The sequence below is a fragment of the Felis catus genome, chromosome C2 (genome assembly GCF_018350175.1).
Source record: "Felis catus isolate Fca126 chromosome C2, F.catus_Fca126_mat1.0, whole genome shotgun sequence".
Classification (NCBI taxonomy): domain Eukaryota; kingdom Metazoa; phylum Chordata; class Mammalia; order Carnivora; family Felidae; genus Felis; species Felis catus.
In genome coordinates this window covers 39784079-39802087 of record NC_058376.1, presented here as the reverse complement: position 1 = coordinate 39802087, position 18009 = coordinate 39784079, and the positions used below count along the sequence as shown (strand labels likewise).

General features: G+C 36.5%; 2 long non-coding RNA genes across 4 annotated transcripts in view; one reads left to right on the top strand and one right to left on the bottom strand.

Moving 5' to 3' along the window:
• The window catches only part of LOC111556365, a 140842-nt gene that overhangs the window by 63022 nt on the left and 59811 nt on the right, over positions 1 to 18009 (bottom strand). For all 3 annotated transcript variants that reach the window (XR_002735842.2, XR_006584955.1, XR_006584956.1), the window contains exons 2-3: positions 16320 to 16398; positions 3343 to 3497 (exon numbers count right to left, since the gene is read on the bottom strand). This is a non-coding gene — a long non-coding RNA (uncharacterized LOC111556365). The remainder of the gene's footprint in view (positions 1 to 3342; positions 3498 to 16319; positions 16399 to 18009) is intronic.
• LOC123379915 lies at positions 10082 to 17990 on the top strand. Its single transcript, XR_006584957.1, has 3 exons — positions 10082 to 10238; positions 13484 to 13588; positions 17504 to 17990. It is a non-coding gene; the product is annotated as an uncharacterized LOC123379915 (long non-coding RNA).

Sequence of the window (18009 nt, the reverse complement as noted above, 5' to 3'; positions counted from 1 at the left end):
AAATCTGATGCATATTGTATATTGATTGTTAAAAGTAAAATTATCTTTAATAAAATATTTGTATTAGTAATATCACTTAAAGATTATAAGTTGCATATACATATACAGTATTTTTGTTTAGATAGTTGATTCAGCACCCTAAGTGTTAAAGTAAAATAATGTCAAATAAATAGGACACACTATATTCGCGCAAAAAAGTCACCCTACTAAGAAATAATAAAAGCAGTCCCTGACATCTAGGAACCAGTCTGACACTCATAGCAAGTCCTCTGTGTTCTTAGAAGCTGATCTGGCCTGCACAGCTGGGCCATGTTGTTCTCCTTTTGGACATAAACAAATCTCACAGTACACCAACATGAGACAAGTTCACTCTGAAACCATGATAAACTGAGACAAAAACAAGACCATTTCATAATTTTGTCTAAATGCCAACAAAAACGAGGTCATTGTGCAAACCACAAAATACCAAGCGTCTCTCTCTCCTGACTAACTTGAGTGACTGATACTTCTTTGCCAATTACAGCTTTATCATCACTCTAATCTGCACTTCTTATGTATAGGCTTTTTTGACTTACCCAATCATCGATTTGCTCCTGCTTTCTGACAGCATCTAATCTAGAACAAATCCCCACTTCCTTAAGCCATCCTCAAAGTCACCCCACCAAAGCCCAAACACTAAGGCTATTTCTAAAACTCTCTTACAGAGACACCTCATGTTTCCGTGTTACATGTTCTTTAACAGTGCAATGTGTAACATACTCAGCTTCTTCAAGTATAGGTATATTCCTGGTGGTTTTTGGCTGGAGGAAATTGACACTGCTTAAAATTCTGCCCTAAATTCCATTGCAGGGTAACATGACCTTATTACTAGTAACTGAGATACTGTGTCTAAGTACAGGACTTTGTGAGCAACTTTTATATTTAAGAGTATGAACTTTGGATTCATATTCCCTAGGGTCAAGTCACCAGTTATGTGATTCTTAGCAAATTCTTAATCTCTGAATCCTTTCTCTAGTGATAAGTTTACAAAGTTGGAATAATAATTTTATTTATCTTACAGACTTGTTTAGGATTGACAATTTCTGGAACATTGTAAATGCTTAATAAATGGTAGCCATCATTATTTGAAGTGATCATTAATAAAAAAGAGAAAAATTTTTACCTAAAATTCAAATGTTGCAGTAATGGAAATAATGTGAAAACTGATTTACAAACATATTTTTATTAACATATGATCATGAAGATGAAACTCAATGTAGTTGATTATTGTGTATAATAATCTTAGAGACACTGAATGAAATTAGATGTTGACTATCAAATTGGGTCCCGAATCTCTAAATTCTTTAAATTTAAGTATTTTTTACATGTAGTTTCCCTCTGGATTTCCATAGAAAGTTTTAATTTGAGGTCTGGTAACTTATTTTCAAAGGCCCCCAATGAGACATGCCTCCTACAATTTGGGCCATTGTGTGGTTTCTTCCTCTCAAATTTAAGCTCACATTGTGGCTTACTTTTTGAACCAAAGAATATGACAGAAGTGATACCACATGACTTCTGATTTTGGGTCATAAGAAATTTTGTCTCTTATTGTCTGAGTATCATGGGACACTGCTCTTTGGATATTCCATCTTAAAACCAATCTACCAGGCATGAGAAACCCAAATCACATGGAGAGGTGGGTTGGGTCTAAGTGCTAATGTTTACAGTTCCAGCTGAGCTCCCAGCCAACAACTTTCATCAACTGCTAGCCATGAGTGAGCCATCATGATTATCTAGTCAAGTCCAGTCTACAGATGATTCTATCGCTAGCTATTGTGCGACTGTGTGAGGGACTGCAGCTGAGAAGGCTCCGCTGGGCTCAGTTGAGCTAGAGTCCTTAGCTTAATAATAAAACGTAATTTCAAGCCAACAAATTTTGGGGTGTTTTGTTACATAGCAATAAATAACTGGAAACGAGGTATGGTTTTAACACTTTGTGCCCATTTGAATTTTTGAATAGAGTAACATAAAGGAAATTTTTTGCTAGCTAACGTACTTTTGATGTGATCACTAATTTAATAACAATAACAAAAAAGTCAAACACCTTTGAACATACTTCATAAGTATTTCCTCCATGGTCAGTGTTCAAAGAGTTTCATTCTTATTTCTCTTCTACTCTGATATTTTAGGTTCTGGTATTTATCTTTTCCATATGGCAGAAAAGGAGCATATTAGCTGTTGGAGAATAGGGGGAAAAATCCATGAGTTATGCAACACAAGAAGCTGCTTATCGTTCTTGATAGCTCTACAAGAAACAGATGTCACCACAGTGACTTTCTGCCAGAGCAAGTGAGAAGTGAAAGGAATTCTGGGAAATTACGAGCTCGCTGTGTTCACATAAGTGTGCTAATGAGTCAAGTGATAAGCCACATGTCCATTGCTAATAAATGGAAAAAATTCTTACTCTTGTGGAATGATAGCTTTGATTGAGATTGAAATACTTCATGTCTGACAGCCTCAGTCAACTTTACGTGTGTCTTTAAGATATTATGGGGAAATAAGTACTTTGCAGGTTTTTTTTTTTAATGTTTATTTATTTTCGAGAGAGAGACAGAGTGCGAGACAGGGAGGGGCAGAGAGAGGGAAACACAGATTCCAAAGCAGGCTCCAGGCTCTGAGCTGTCAGCACAGAACCCGACGCGGGGCTCGAACTCACAAACTGCGAGATCATGACCTGAGCTGAAGTCGGCCATTCAACCGGCTGACCACCCAGGCACCCAACTTTGCAGATGTTTTTAAACACAACTGGACTTTCTCTGAAAACTACCTCTTAAGTTGTTGGTCTGATTCACTACCAAATTATATGAAATTCATATTGGCATTAGAGTTTACTTAATATTACATAGATGGAAATCTGAATAAAAGCAATACAATACTAAAGAATCTGTAAAACCTCAGAATTTAGACAAAAATGAATCAGTAAAACAAGAAAGAGATATTTAATAGAAGCATATTAGAGGGATTATAAAATATTTTCAGTTATCACCACAAAAGAAATGAACTCTAGGATGCCTCTCTCTCTCTCAATCTCTCTCTCTCTCAAAGAGACTTAATTTTTCACTTAAAGTTGTGATTTTTTACATGTAGACCTTCCCCTCATTTTATTTTCTACATCTTTGTTATATTTATCAAAATTGATGATCACTTCCTCAGTCACTAAGCTTTTTCAAATAAGTAGCTTTTTCAGTATGATTCCATTGTTGCTACTATTTCTTCAAAATATTCCTCTCTCTTAGTATATCATATTGCTTTAATCTAGTTTGGTTCTGCCAGGCCATATATTTATTATATTTTTTGGCTTACCTCTTGGATTTTCTACATCTGTGAAACACTTTCCTGTTTACAAGCCCGGAATATAATTAAAGGAACCATGGGTACTTGCAAGGAATGCAGAGATTCTGGCTTCAGTTTCCAGTCATAGGTTCACTTCACAGTCACACTTGTTATTTGCCATGTTCCTGGAATGTTATATGAGAGTGATATGTTCTTTTAAAATGATCTTGGATTGAGAAATCTTATCGACTTGAAAATCAAGGTAAGGAAAACAATGATAAACTTAACTGCATTTCCTAAGAGCCACACTGGTGTGTTTTCAAATGAATGGCAGTTACTTGTTCTAAGAGCTGACAGCAACGACCCCTCTTTCTTAATTCTTTATTCCTTTAGTATCGCACAGTTGAGCTTGCTCACCTAGTCCCCACTTCCAGGCTATGGGCCACAGAGACAGACAGGACACTGCGTTTTCTAGTCTGTCCTGAATTGCTCTTTCCTGTGGTGAGGAAAATCCCAACCCACACACCACTGGCAATTTGGCCAAGCTTACTGAGGCCTGATCTTTCTGAGTGTTTCAGGTCACACGTGGCCTTAATAATGAAACAATTCCTGGCTTGATACCTGACTTTAAAGATGATAGATTCAGTCTTGCTAGGGTTCATCCCATTTTCAACCCTTCTCCCCTTAATTTATGTCCAATGCCCACCGTATCTTTCAAGGCACGTGTTTATACCGCTTTGCATTTAGAAACTGTTAAGTTTTGTAATTTGCAATCCATACAACACACCGTTGCCTGAGTTATCTTTATAAAGCACAGACCTTATTTTTTTCTGACTATAGCACTTCCCAACTCAAAGTCTTCTGAGTAGTTATACCTCTAACCCTCTCACCTGGGCTGTTACCCCCGACATATTATAGCTATGGTAGATCTCTTTATTGTCCCAACGGGGACACATGTAAGAGAAAAGCAGGCACTATTGATTACTACGGTAGAGCAATGGATGTGAACCTAGAATTACAGGCATGCTGACTAGAGGCCACTCTGCTTCCCATCCTCTAGCACACTGAATTCCTCACTGTTCCACAACCAGGCATTTCCGTTACCCTAATAGTTGTTCTTTCCCTCAGAACAGCAATTATGATTCCTAATATTTATGTAACAACTCATTTCATCCTCACAACGACGCCATGAAAAAAGTGCTCTTATTATTCCAAAGGTACATATGGGAAAACCGAGGCACAAAGAAGTTAGGGGACTCAGCTAGTTAGTGACAGAGCCAGAATTCAAACAGGCACAAGACTGGCTCCAGAGCCCTTGCCTGCAAACACTACTCCATAGTGCTTTTCATTCATTTACTCCCTGAATTCCCATTAGGAAAAAGAGCATAAGAGGTGGGAGAAGAAGCCTTAAAGTCAGACTCCCTGGGTTCTAGCTTGAGCTCCCCCACCTGCTTGGCCGTGGAGAGTGAATTAATTTTTCTGTGACTCAGTTTATTCACTTGTAAAAAATAGATCATTGTAACAACAACTTCAAGGGTCACTGTGATGAGTAAACAAGGAGATTCATGTAGAGATTCTAGCTCATGATGAATAGCTTTCATTAAATGCTACCTCTTCCTCAAAAAACTCTCTTTTCCTCATTGCCATAGCACTTTGCTTTACGGCTGTGAATTCTGGAGAGTCACTCACCTGAGGAACATTAAAGAATTCTGATGCAGCCCACATTTAACAACAGCATTTCTGAGGGTGTGGCTGGCCATCAGCAGGTTTTTTAAACCCTCCAGGTGATTTAAATGTGTAGCCAGTGTTGAGAAAACTACATTAACGCCTTTCTGAAATGAAAACCTCTTTATGTATGTGTTTGTCTCTTTCCACATAGTTCTAGCAACTTGATCGCAGATGCTACACTGAATTCATTTTTGTATTTCCACTGGTAGCTAGCATGGTGCCTGATATGTAGTTGGTATGAGCAATTATTAATTCCTTTGAATTAAGTAGACATTCCTCAAATATGTACATTGTTACAGGATAAAATAGAAAAAAAATTGTCAACATTAGTAAACTCAAAGAGTATCTTACTCAGAGATTGGCAGGATCTAGGTAATAAGGATTGGATGAGAAAGTAGAAGCAATACCTAGTTGCTGATTTTAAACTAATGGTCTGAGAACTTGGCTGTACTTTACAATAACCTGGGTAGATTTTTACCAAAAAAAAAAAAAAAAATCTGAGTGTCTCCATTTCCCAGGAGATTCCAATATGCAATCAAATTTGAGAAATACTGACTGAGATGGATCATGTTACACCCAGGATCTCCCTCCCTCTGCCATAAGATCTGAGAGTACACTTCTGCAGTTTTGCAGTTAGTTACCACTAATGAAAAGAATAGAGAACGTCTCCACATATATGGACATATACAAGAAACAGGATATTAAGACAGAGAAATACATATATATGCATGTGCAGACATATGCACATAGACTTAACTATCTTTTTTAAAAATTTTTAATGTTTATTTTTGAGAGAGAGAGAGAGAGAGAGAGAGAGCAAGTGGAGGAGGGCAAAGAAAGAGGGTGACACAGAATCCAAAGTAGGCTCCAGGCTCTGAGGTGTCAACACAAAGCCCAATGTGAGGCTTGAACTCATGAACCATGAGATCATGACCTGAGCAGACACTGGACACTTAACCAGCTGAGCTACCCAGGTGCCCCCATACACTTTAAATATCTTAAGTTACCCTTCAAAATTATGTAGTGAGAGAGAGAATATAGCATCAGTCTATAACAGTATGTTCTCAGATATTATTTGGGAGATAATTCTTGTTTGGTGAAGAAGTCAAGGAGATATTTTTGCCAACATTGTTACTAAGTAGGAAAAGTCATTTTTAAGAAAAATGTTGAGTCTAAGTGACTCTACAGTGGTCTGGATTGAATTCAGACAATTATAATTTGTCACCAGGCTTTAGAATGACCAAATCCAGTGTTGCTCAGTAGTGGGCACTATCATTACCATGTTTCTTTCACTCATGAGCATTGAACAAGGACAATATAATAATTTCAAATAATGTCGGCCTTAAAACAACATCTTTTGGTAGAGACCAACTGTGCTCTGTATAAGAAGATGATGTTATTGATCCATCTATAGGATAATACAACAACTATAATGTGTTGAGTGCTTATTATCCACCAGATACATTTTACTGCTTTACCTGAATCAATGCCTTGGGTTCTTAAAACAGTCTTGTGAAAAAGATACCACATTAATATCCATTTTACAGGTGAGGAAATTGAGACATAGAGCATTTAAATCATTCACCCAATGCTCAACTAAAAATTAAGGGATCCAAAATTTGAATCTAGGGAAACAGGACCCAGAGATATGAGCCAATGGCGTTGAATCTAAGCTGTATTTGCAAACCCCAACCCCCCACCCCCACCCCCAGTACTTGACTACAGAGGAATGGTTTGACCTACTTGATTCTTATCATTTCAGTAGACCCTCTTTCTGAACATAAGACCTGGTTACATTTAACAGTCTGTGGCCATGAGGCCATTATCTACAGACACAGAGGGAGGGAAATGTCTAGTGCTCTTGTGATAACATCTGGCATTTGGAGTCATGAAGAGATAAATCTTTATCTCCTTCACTTTTCTCCTTTGCTCCCCTTTCTGAAGCTTATTCCAACTTGTCTTGTCCTATTTTGATTTTTTAAAAAAAATACTGTCATACAAAATATAATAGAGGGTTTTGGGTTGAGGTTAGGCTCCAAAATGACTTAAGTGATGGGGATAGAATACAAAAGAAATATTTGAAGTCAGATAATGCTGATCTGTAGTGGAATATTCTTGTCACATTCTCATCACATCATCCATCCATTAAGAACAAAAAAAAAACTGAGTAAAACATGATTCATAATCAACCTCCCAAAGTCATCTGCAATATCTTCTAAAATTTTTATTTAAATTTCAGTAACACAGTGTAATATTAGTTTCAGGTGTACAGTTTAGTGATTCAACACTTACATACAACACCTGGTGCTCATCACCAATGTCAACTGCAATATTTTCAACAAAAAAGTCATTTCAACAAAAAATCACTATTTCTGTTTTTTTTCTTTTCTGTATCCCCAAATACTTTATTTATAATATTTTAGTCCTTATTTAATCTTCCTAGGTGTCCTACTAAGTTATTAAATTATAAACTCCTTGAAAAGAGAAAACATACCTTAATTATTGCTGGATTTCTTGCAGTTCTCAACAGGATGATTTATACATACAATGTGTCCAGTAAATGTTTTACTGAATTAAAGTGTAAAGCAGTTTTAGGGGCACCAGTTTTAGGGGTGGCTCAGTCGCTTAAGCATCCAAATCTTGGTTTTGGCTCAGGTCATGATCTTATGGTTTGTGGGACTGAGCCCTGTGACGGGGTTCCGTGCTGAGACTGCAGAGCCTGCTTGGGATTCTCTCTCTCCTTCTCTCTCTCTACCCCTCCCCTGTGCGTTCTCTCTCTCTCTCTCAAAATAAATAAGCATTAAACAAAACAAAGTGTAAAGCTTTTTAAAAGACTGCCACGTTCTGATCTTTTATTAAAACAATTGTAATCAAAAATGTGGACCTTGGGTGGAAAGTATCTTCATACCTCTGAACTAGTTAGAAACACACGTTCTCAAGTCCTACTCATGGCCTGTTCAATCAGAATCTCTGGGACAGGGCCCAGGAATCTATGTTTAACTAGCTCTTTAGGTGATCTTTATGCCCTCTAAAGCTAGAGAAAGATGGTTTAACAATATATTTCACATTGATTACTTACTATAAAAGGCAATGCATATCAAATCTACAGATGGCCCCAAAGCTAGGAATGATAACCAACAGACACAATATTATTTGAGAAGGAAAAAAATATAATTCTGCAAACTACAACAATTGATGTACCTAACAGAATAATTTTGTTTGTTTGTTTGTTTTCACATTTATTTTTGAGAGATGGAGACAGCATGAACAGGGGCGGGGCGGAGAGAGAGGGAGACACAGGATCTGAGGCAGGCTCCAGGCTCTAAGCTGTCAGCACAGCACCTGACACGGGGCTCGAACTCATGAACTGCGAGATCATGACCTGAGCCAAACTCAGATGCTTAACCGACTGAGCCACCAAGGCACCCCCAGAATCATATTTAACATGGATAAATATAAGGCCATTCTACCTTAACCATGCATTGATTCAACAGCACCTGTATATCAAATGTTATGCGGGATAATGGAATGGATACAAATATATTTCCTGCCTTACAGGAGGAAATTTTAGGCTAAAGAGACAGCTATCTACACAAATAATTGGAAACACAGTAAAATAAGTGTGCCAGTTACTAAGCTATTGTCTCTCAGTTTTAACGCCCACCCTTGTAATGCTTGGGCTGGGACTCTGCAGACCACATTTCTGGTTTGGCAGCTGGCTCCCTGTTAAACGCTTTGAGTGGAATGCTGAAGGAAGGTTGGAAGGCTAGAAAAAGAACGAACATGCTGTTTCCTCCTTGCTCCCATTGGCTTTCTGTTGCTGTCAGTGTCTTCCCATCTTCGTTACTTCACCCTACCGTGGCGGCGCGTTCCAGTAGCCGCAGCTGAATCCACTTTGCAGTTTTTCCAATACTTCTAGAAACAGCCTCTTTTACATCTCTCCAGAAATCTCAAAATCCAGTGGGCTAGTGCCCTCTCCTCAGAGGTCTGAATTCCAGCCCCTCAAGGTCTCTCTCTTGAGCTGAGAGCTGGCACTGAATCAGAGGCCCTCATCAAAGCTTCTATGTTGAATTGACTGGCCTCTCTTCTGTTTCTCTAGCCAGCAGATGGTAGTTTCTTCAAGTAATTGCTACTTCCATGATGACTTTGTGTTCCATATTTGCCTTTATTCCTATATCAGCCTCAGGCCTAGTAACAATTTATTATATTAAGTTACCCCTGTTAAAATAACTGGTGAATATTTTCTCTCCCCACTGGACATTCACCAATCCAATAGTGATAGTAGGATATTGACTATAAAATGGTTAAACAGCAACCCCCTAAATTGTTTAAATAAGGGAGTCTGTGTAACTGAATTGGCCTAAGACTCACAACAATTGAGTTTTGGGCCAGTTGAGAAGACACTTTCAGTTTTGACCTCAGTTTGGAAATTGCTTTTGTTTTCCAAATGTAGAAAACACCCATATGATAGTCAATGTATCACAGGTGAAACAAAGAGGCAGCTATTTGATGTTCTAATACATAAAGGGGAAATAAGAGAAAAAACAGGTTTATCTTGTGTTTTTTCACAGAGCTAACGCTGAATGAATGAGACTGGCTGGTTAGCTAAATTGGTTAGGGTGTGCTACTAATAAACTTGAACTAACAAGTTGAAGTGAGAAGAAAGATCCTTCTAAAAGTCAACCCTATCTAAAGATAAAATGGACTTCTGAGGAAGGAGGAAATTTCTCATCATAAATGTTCCAGTACAGTTTGAGAAACTATTATTTGACACTATTGTATGGCGACATTCTTCAACAGGAAAGGTCACTGAATTGATGGCTTATTATACTAGTGTTCTATGACGGTGTAATTAGTGTATTAGTTTCATTATGCCCTTTGCCAGTAAAAAAAAAAAGTTGCTTAAAATGCATTGAAGATGCAAAAAGAAGTTAGGTAAGAGAGCAGATTGGACTAAATGCTTACTTCACCGTAAAATTCATATGTTGAAACCTAATGTACAATGTCATGGTATTAGGAGGTGGGAACTTTGGGAGGTGATTAGGTCATGAGGGTGGCATCCTCATGAGTGAGATTACTGCCTTATAAAAGAGAGCCCAGAGAACTCACAGCTGTCCTGGAACCAGAAAGTGGGCTCTCATCAGATGCTGAATTTGCTTGCTGGCACCCTAAGCTTGGACTTCTCAGGTTCCAGAACTGTGAGAAATAATATCTGTTCCTTACAAATCATTTAACCTATGGTAATTTTTTATAAAGTAGTCTGAATAGACTAAGACAGGGAGTAAGGTAAGAGAAGGGTTTTGGAACATGTAATTGACTGAAGCCTGCGTTGGTGGTAAGGTACTAGAACAGGGCAATGTATTAGGAAACTAATTATAAAGACTCAGGCAAATAGGCTGGAAAAAAATCATTCCTATCCCTGGCCCCTTTAATACTAGTACTAAGCAAGGTCAAAAACCCCTGCAGCTGAGATTTTGTCCTTGTCTCAGGTTTCATAGACCCTGTTGAAATACTGTTCCAGAACAGCATGTACACATGAAAAGTGCTTATCTGCGAGATGGTTACATTTTCAGTCTCATTTTTTTTAAAGTTTGTTAAGATATTAGCAATAAATTTGAAACTTTGTGTTTTATTGGAACATGATACAAAAGGCTATTGACATTTCTAACAAGAATATTATAAAATTTCCTACAATATCATCATCAGCCATGACAACAGCACAGATTACTGGAATTCATCTCTTTAAAAATTTACCCAAACCTAATAAATAGACAGCAACAAGGGTTCTTTAGTGTTTATGAGATATTAGAAACACATGGATCCAATCTCCGTAAATGATGTAAAAATTACAATTTTATATAAGATTGGCAAGTGGGATGAATTAGAAAAACCTGTTGAAGGTTTTTGACACAGTAATTTTATAGCTTTCATGTGTAAATATAATAGAAAGGGTGGATTCATATTTATGGGAATTGTATTATTATTATTTTGCTTTATCTGGCCAATCCTAAAAAGTGTATATCAAAATGGGAGGGAGGAAATCATATTAACTCTTTGTCTAAGCTATGCAAAATGTTCCATTATTTAGAATACATAGATGTTTAATGTCACTTAGATCCTAATGTTTAATGAACTAAGCTTTCGTTTCATATCTCATATTCATAAATATATATGATCATTGACACAAACATTTAGTTTTTTCAAAATTAGTGTGTATAGGTGGGATCGGATTACTTCTATGTGTAAGAAATAACAAAATACCTATTGAGGCAGGACATAGATATGACAAGGACTCTGTTTTTTAAAATTACATTTAGCATTATTTTTTTTGTAAAAATCTTGTCATCCTGCGATGCCTTTGCCTGTAGGTGGAGATCCGGCATGAACAATTACTTACTTAGATGCACATTTGACTATATTGGTCATTTTACCATATATCATTCCCAATAAAATGATAGAATACAAATACTTTTCCAGACTTGTATAGAGAGCTAAATCATGGTAATAAGTGAGGAGCTTTTTAAATCTCCTATGTCAATGGTTAAAGTAGGCATCACTTGATAAGGTCTGTATACTTCAGTGAATCTTAAAATGTCTATTCTCTTAAGACAATACAAGTACAATAAAAATGGATTGTTTTTCACTTTTTGATGGGTTCTGATTACAAAAGTATCAAACATGTTTACTTCTCAATGGGAGATCCGGTTTCCATGGGGACCAAAGCAACCTCATCTGCTGTTTTGCAGACCATGCTCCATGTACCACCTCCACTTTGGCAGGACTGGAGAGTGGCTGAACACAGCTACCCTGGCAAGTGTGCACAGCCATCTATACAGGTTCTCCTCATGTTCCACCCCCTTCCGACAACAGAACCCAGGAGGGGGCTTCAAGGATGTGCAGCTTTCCTCCCACTTTCAAGTTGCATCACTTGTGATGCTCTTTGAAACTGGAACATTCTACATGATGATGATAAACATCCGCCATGTGTCACAATGTTTCTTCAAGTTAAGTGTCAAATTATCTGGCAATACAAATAGGTGCCTATTATTATTATTTTTTTTTTACTGTTGTAATGCCTTAATTACAGATTCAGCACAGATCAATGGTATTTATTACACGGATTGATCAAATATCTATCACGTACTGGCAATTTTCCCTATTTTGTATATGCCTACTACTGATTCATGTGTTCATAATGCCCTTAATACCAGTTTGCTATATGTCAAGCATTGTACTAAGCATGAGGGGGATAGAAATAAGTAAGACAGAGTTCTTAGTCTCAGAATGTTACTCTCTTATAGCTCAGAATCTAGAGGAGATTAATTAACAGAAGAGGTGTTTGCGAATCACTGTGATAAGTTTAATGGTTTGATACTTGCCATAGAAGGGACCCCAGTCTCATCCTGCAGCATTAAGGAAGCCAAAAGAAGGCTTCCTAAAGAGCTTGCTCAACGAATCAGTATAAATTAACATAGTGAAGAGGCAGCAGCTTGAAGCATCAAATGAAAGTAAGAAGCTGCAGTTGCTGGTTTAGGAGCCAGAATCAATTCTGTGCCTGATGGAAACCTAGGATGGTAATGAATGGCAAAAGCAGTGATATGGAGTCTGGTCATCAGTCCTCCCTATGATATGTTAGAAACTGAAGTTTTATCCAAAGCCATTTAAGAAATATAAAGAGAATACATAAAGAGGACAATTTGTCAGTTTTGTGTTTTTGAGTAATTATTCTTTTTTAAAAATTTTTTTTAATGTTTATTTATTTTTGAGACAGAGAGAGACAGAGCATGAATGGGGGAGGATCAGAGAGAGAGGGAGACACAGAATCCGAAACAGGCTCCAGGCTCTGAGCGGTCAGCACAGAGCCTGACGCGGGGCTCAAACTCACGGGCCGCGAGATCATGACCTGAGCCGAAGTCGGCCGCTTAACCGACTGAGCCACCCAGGCGCCCCAGAGTAATTATTCTTAAGACTTCATGGAATATGTATTTGAAGAAATGAGACAGTTGAATAAATGAATAGTCTTTTTTTTTTTTTCTGGGTCAAAACACAGCCTTGATGAATGTTGGAATCAAAACCTTTAACATCTAAAATTCAGTATTTCACTGACTGCAATTCATGTGCTGTCATTAAGATAGATGGTACATTTTTATTTATTTGTATTTAGCTTAGAAGAGAGAATAGGTGGAGAATGACATACTAGCAAGCCTGCTGATATGTAAAAGTCTCTGGTGTTTCTTGGGTCAGTGGTGGAAACTGAGCCAATGGACAAATGATACAGGGAGTCCAGAACCTTCTCCAAATTTAAGCTTTCCAGTAGATGACCAAAAATATGGTGAGTTACCCACTATTAGAAATAGAAAGTTAGAAAAAAGAAGTAGGAGGGTAGAAACCTGAAGCTTTGAAGGAACTCAGAGATCATTAGTTCATTTCTCTTATTTTACAGAATGCAACTAAAAGTCAAAAAGGTGAAGTGATTTAATTTAAATCAAGCAGGGATCGGCATTACTTTTTGTTCAGAGTGCTCTCCGCATAGTCACACAAAGTATGGGTAAGTACAACAGATGTAAAACGACAATTTTGGGTACTGAGAGTGAATATGAGTTATATGATTTATGTGGTCCTATCTCAAGAATCAATGGTTTTTGTTTTTAAGGAAGTGTTCCATTCTGACTCCTCTCAAGGTGGAGTTAATACATTTGAAATAACCACATTTTTCCCACTACCTTATTCCTGTTACCTTTCTACACTCTACTATTTTTAGCTTATTGGAAGTTTAGAATTCTATTTAGTAAATACTGAGGGCCCATATTAAGATAGTTTCTCTTTTCTAGAGGAAGGTATAGATAAGTAATGTAATCATATATTATTAAAACAACTTAAAAGTTATTCCTCAGGAAATATACTTTAGACCACTCTGCTAGTCATTTACAGCAATATTTTGTAATAGTGCAAGTAACAATGCAAGCAGAACTATTAACTTAAAAACCAAGCCATTCATTAAGAGAATAAAAAAAAAACATGGATGAAAATATTAAGTTTCTTGAAAACTAAAAAAAATACCTGATAAAATGAAAACCAGTGATCATGAGTTGTTTAAGAGAGAACCTTAAGAAGTGTTTTGGCAAATGTTAGAATTTAAATGAAAAAGTAAAGCATTTGTCTTTCATCTGAAATAGTAATAACCATTATTCAATATTTCAAGTTACAAAATGTGTGGACATTTGTGTGTGGGGGGGTGCCATTCAGTTCAGTCTTGGGCAATTGAAATGGCTAAATAACACCCATATGGTAAACAGCTTGGTACGCCCAGGATAAAGGAAAAGGTGTTGGCAGTGAATCTGTGAAGGAGGCATTATTATTTTCACTCATAGAGGTGATGTAAATATCTAGCTTCCAAGGCTTTATTTCTTTTCTCTAGTTTTTTTTTCCCTTCTTTTCTTTCTTTGTGTTAATATGTTAGACCTTGGCCGTGTTTTCATAGAATGAAATATTTTTCAATACTAAATGTTCATGCCCACCCCCCTTGTTTCAAATTAGTTGGCTTGGAGGGTGATGGAAGACAACCTAAATATTTAGTTTTATGTATCAAGAATCATTTGCCATTATAGAAGAGATGAAAAAAACATAAAATCTGATTTCTATCTGACAAAACTTTCCATTCTTTGTAGGGCATCATGATATACGTGAAGCAAAGAGAATTTGATAATAGTAGTTATCATATTAACTGTTAACATATTATGAATATTTATTATCTGCCAGTGCTCCCTTTTAGTAATTTCCATACACTGTTGAATAGATTTTACTTCATTCCCATAATAAATCTATGAAATTAGCATTATGATTATGCTAATCTTACAGATGTAGAAATTGGAGAACAGAGAGTGTAAGTAATTTTAAATCCAAGCAAAATCTTGCTTCACAGCTTGTAACTGCAATGGTATGCCTTTATGTAGTAAGATAGCCATGTTTTTTATATTTTGTTCAACACTTCACAAGCTGTGGGACTAGGAAAGACATTAAAGACCATGATGTCTGTGATGGGCATGAAGAGCTCAGAATTTGGAGTCAGGATGAGTCAGCTTCAAATCTCCTTCTGCCAGTGGTGTGAAGTACATAGCTTCTGTGAGCCTCACTTCATCTATAAAATGACCACCTTACTCCCCAGACAGTGTTATTTTGAGGATTAAAAGAGATTATACATGTAATGCACTTAGCTAATAGCAACCATGTGGTATGCTTTCAATAAATGCGTACTGCTATTTTTTTTTTTACAGCAAAGGTTTAGTGTCTAAAGAGAACATATTTTGACAGACCAATGATCTTCACTTAAACAGAAGGAAGTTTCATGTATCAAATAATTTTTGAGGCTTTCCTTTTGAAGTAAAAGATGAACATTAAAAAATGTTCATTTTGGAATTCAGTTGTATATGTACCTAACTCTGGTGCAATGTAATAATTTCAATTATAAATTTCTTAGGCTAGAGACTTCAGACTGAAGTTTATCAAAAAGAAACAGTGAATTATTTGTCTATGTTATATAAAGCAATGTTTTTGAACACACACCCTCAGACTAACTTGAGGGGCCATAAATATTAAACCTATGTGATATCTGTAACTCTTTTGTGTTTACATGGAACTTATTTGACTTTTCAATGGAACTTTTTTTTTCAATTAGATGTCAATCCTAGAAGAGATTCTTAATAATTTCCCTGTGATAGAAATACTTATGTTTTATTTTTATATACCAGGGATCAAAACTTTAAAAATCTCACAGAAAGTTGAGCTTACCTCTCCATTTTTAACATGTTTTGAAATATAACATGTTAATGTTATACACTTCAAAAGTAATACACTTTTGAAGACAAATAATATTCATTATTGAAAACTACTTAAATCACATGACATAATAACATCTTTAAAACATTGTCTTATATTTTTAATGAATTTTTAGACATTTTAAGAAAGCACATTTAGGGTGTAACAGGTAATGATGTCTGTAATACAGGAATAACTTCTAAAAATGTAACAAAGAAGTAAGCATTATATTTAATGGGAATAGTGTGTCATAGTCAATCTGAACATGAACCGTCTCTAAAAAGATGGTTCATAAATATGTTAAAAAAATAAAAAATTTGAGAGTAGGGCCAATGCATTGCCTAAACATAAAAAAATAAAACATTCCATTTTTGCTTTATTAGAGTATAGGCTTTTTAATACATTTTACATTTACAGAAAATAAGCTATCACTATCGAAACTATATTTAGACTTAAATATTTACCTTAAAAAGTCAGGGGCTTTCAGAATCCTCTTCCTTTCAACATAGATTTGGAAACTTCAGATAAGTTCTAGTTTCAAGTCTGTGGAAATAAGGGAACCATCACCACATGCAGAACTACCAATCTTATTTAACTAATCTTTTGGATGCATATAGGAGCAGCCTAGGATTTGGTTTGAGACAGCTGGATCCCATGTGTCTTGTTTTCAGTATTTACCACTGGGGTAGACAAGTCTCACCTTGAAATGTGGGCCAAATAGTCTCTTCACTCAGTGAGCAGAGAGGCTATGTGGCAGGGCTAAAATCAGTATTTACACATGGCCTGTGAAATCAAATCGGTTTGAAGTTTTCCCTTCATGATATTAGCAATGGTAAAGAATGATTTATCAAGCTCCATAACCACTTGGAATTCGTGAATTTCAAATTAAAATTTGAGTCTTATGTTGCAAACAACTATGTTTGGATTACTATAAAGTTCTCAATCTGGGGTGCATGGAAGGACTTCAGGGGACCAAGGAGCCAGGGACCACAGTGAGATCACCTTCTGTTTCATGTGTATGTGCTTTTTTTTTCTATGAAAAGTGTCCTTAGCTTTCATTACATTCTTAAAGAGATCCAAGAAGACAAAAAGGTAAGAGTCACTACATTGAGGAAGAAGGAATTCTGAATATTCATCACACATTTTAAAGTGGCTTGGAAGAACTGGCCTAAGTTTAAATTTTGTGTGTCAAAAGAAAAAAAAGAAAGATTGTTTTGTAGAGGCTTTCTAAACAGTATTCGGAAATGCCCTGATAAGGTGATCTGGGAACCGTTCTTATTAAAAAAAATAATAATAATAATGTTTATTTATTTTTGACAGAGAGAGAGACAGAGCATGAGCGGAGAAGGGGCACTTAATATAATGCCTTTTTTTAAGAGAGAGTCTCAGAAGATTCTATATTTTAATTCTCTTCTATATTCTAACATGACTTTATCTTGAGATCAGTTATCAGTGTATATTTCTTAGAAATATATTTTATCTACAGATCACTTATTCAATTCATTCATTCATATGAATAATCATTCATACATATGAACATTTGAAAACGTTCCCCCCAAAAATAAAACAAAAGAAGTATCCCTAAATTTATTGATAACCCTGTTATTAAAAAATGAACTGTATGTCTCCTCCTTTTGAATCTTGAAAGGTATGGAAAAACTTCAACCAATAGAGTAAAAATGACATATGATTTATGAGGCTGGATCATAAAAGGGCATACAGCTTCCAACTTGTTTGCTGGAACTCTTCTGGAGCCCTGATACATCCTGTAAAAAGTCCAACAATCCAAGAGCCAGCATACTGTGAGGAAGCCAAGCCACATGGAGATGCCACACATGGACACTCAGTCACAGTCCTGTTCTTCAGAATGTCCTGTCCAGGCACCAGACAAGTAAATGAACAAGCCTCCAGATGATGCCGGCCCCCACTTATGAAATCATCCTAGCCTTCAAAACCTCTCAAATGAGGCTCCAGATATGGTAGAGCAGGAACAAGCCGCTTCCTCTGTTCTCTGTCTGAATTCCTGAGCTACAAAATCCCTAAGAATAATGAAATGGTTCTTTTAAGCTGTAACTAAAGTTTAGATTCATGTGCTATATAGCTATTGTAACTGGAACAACTCCAAACTGGGAGGGAGGGAGGGAAGGAAGGAAG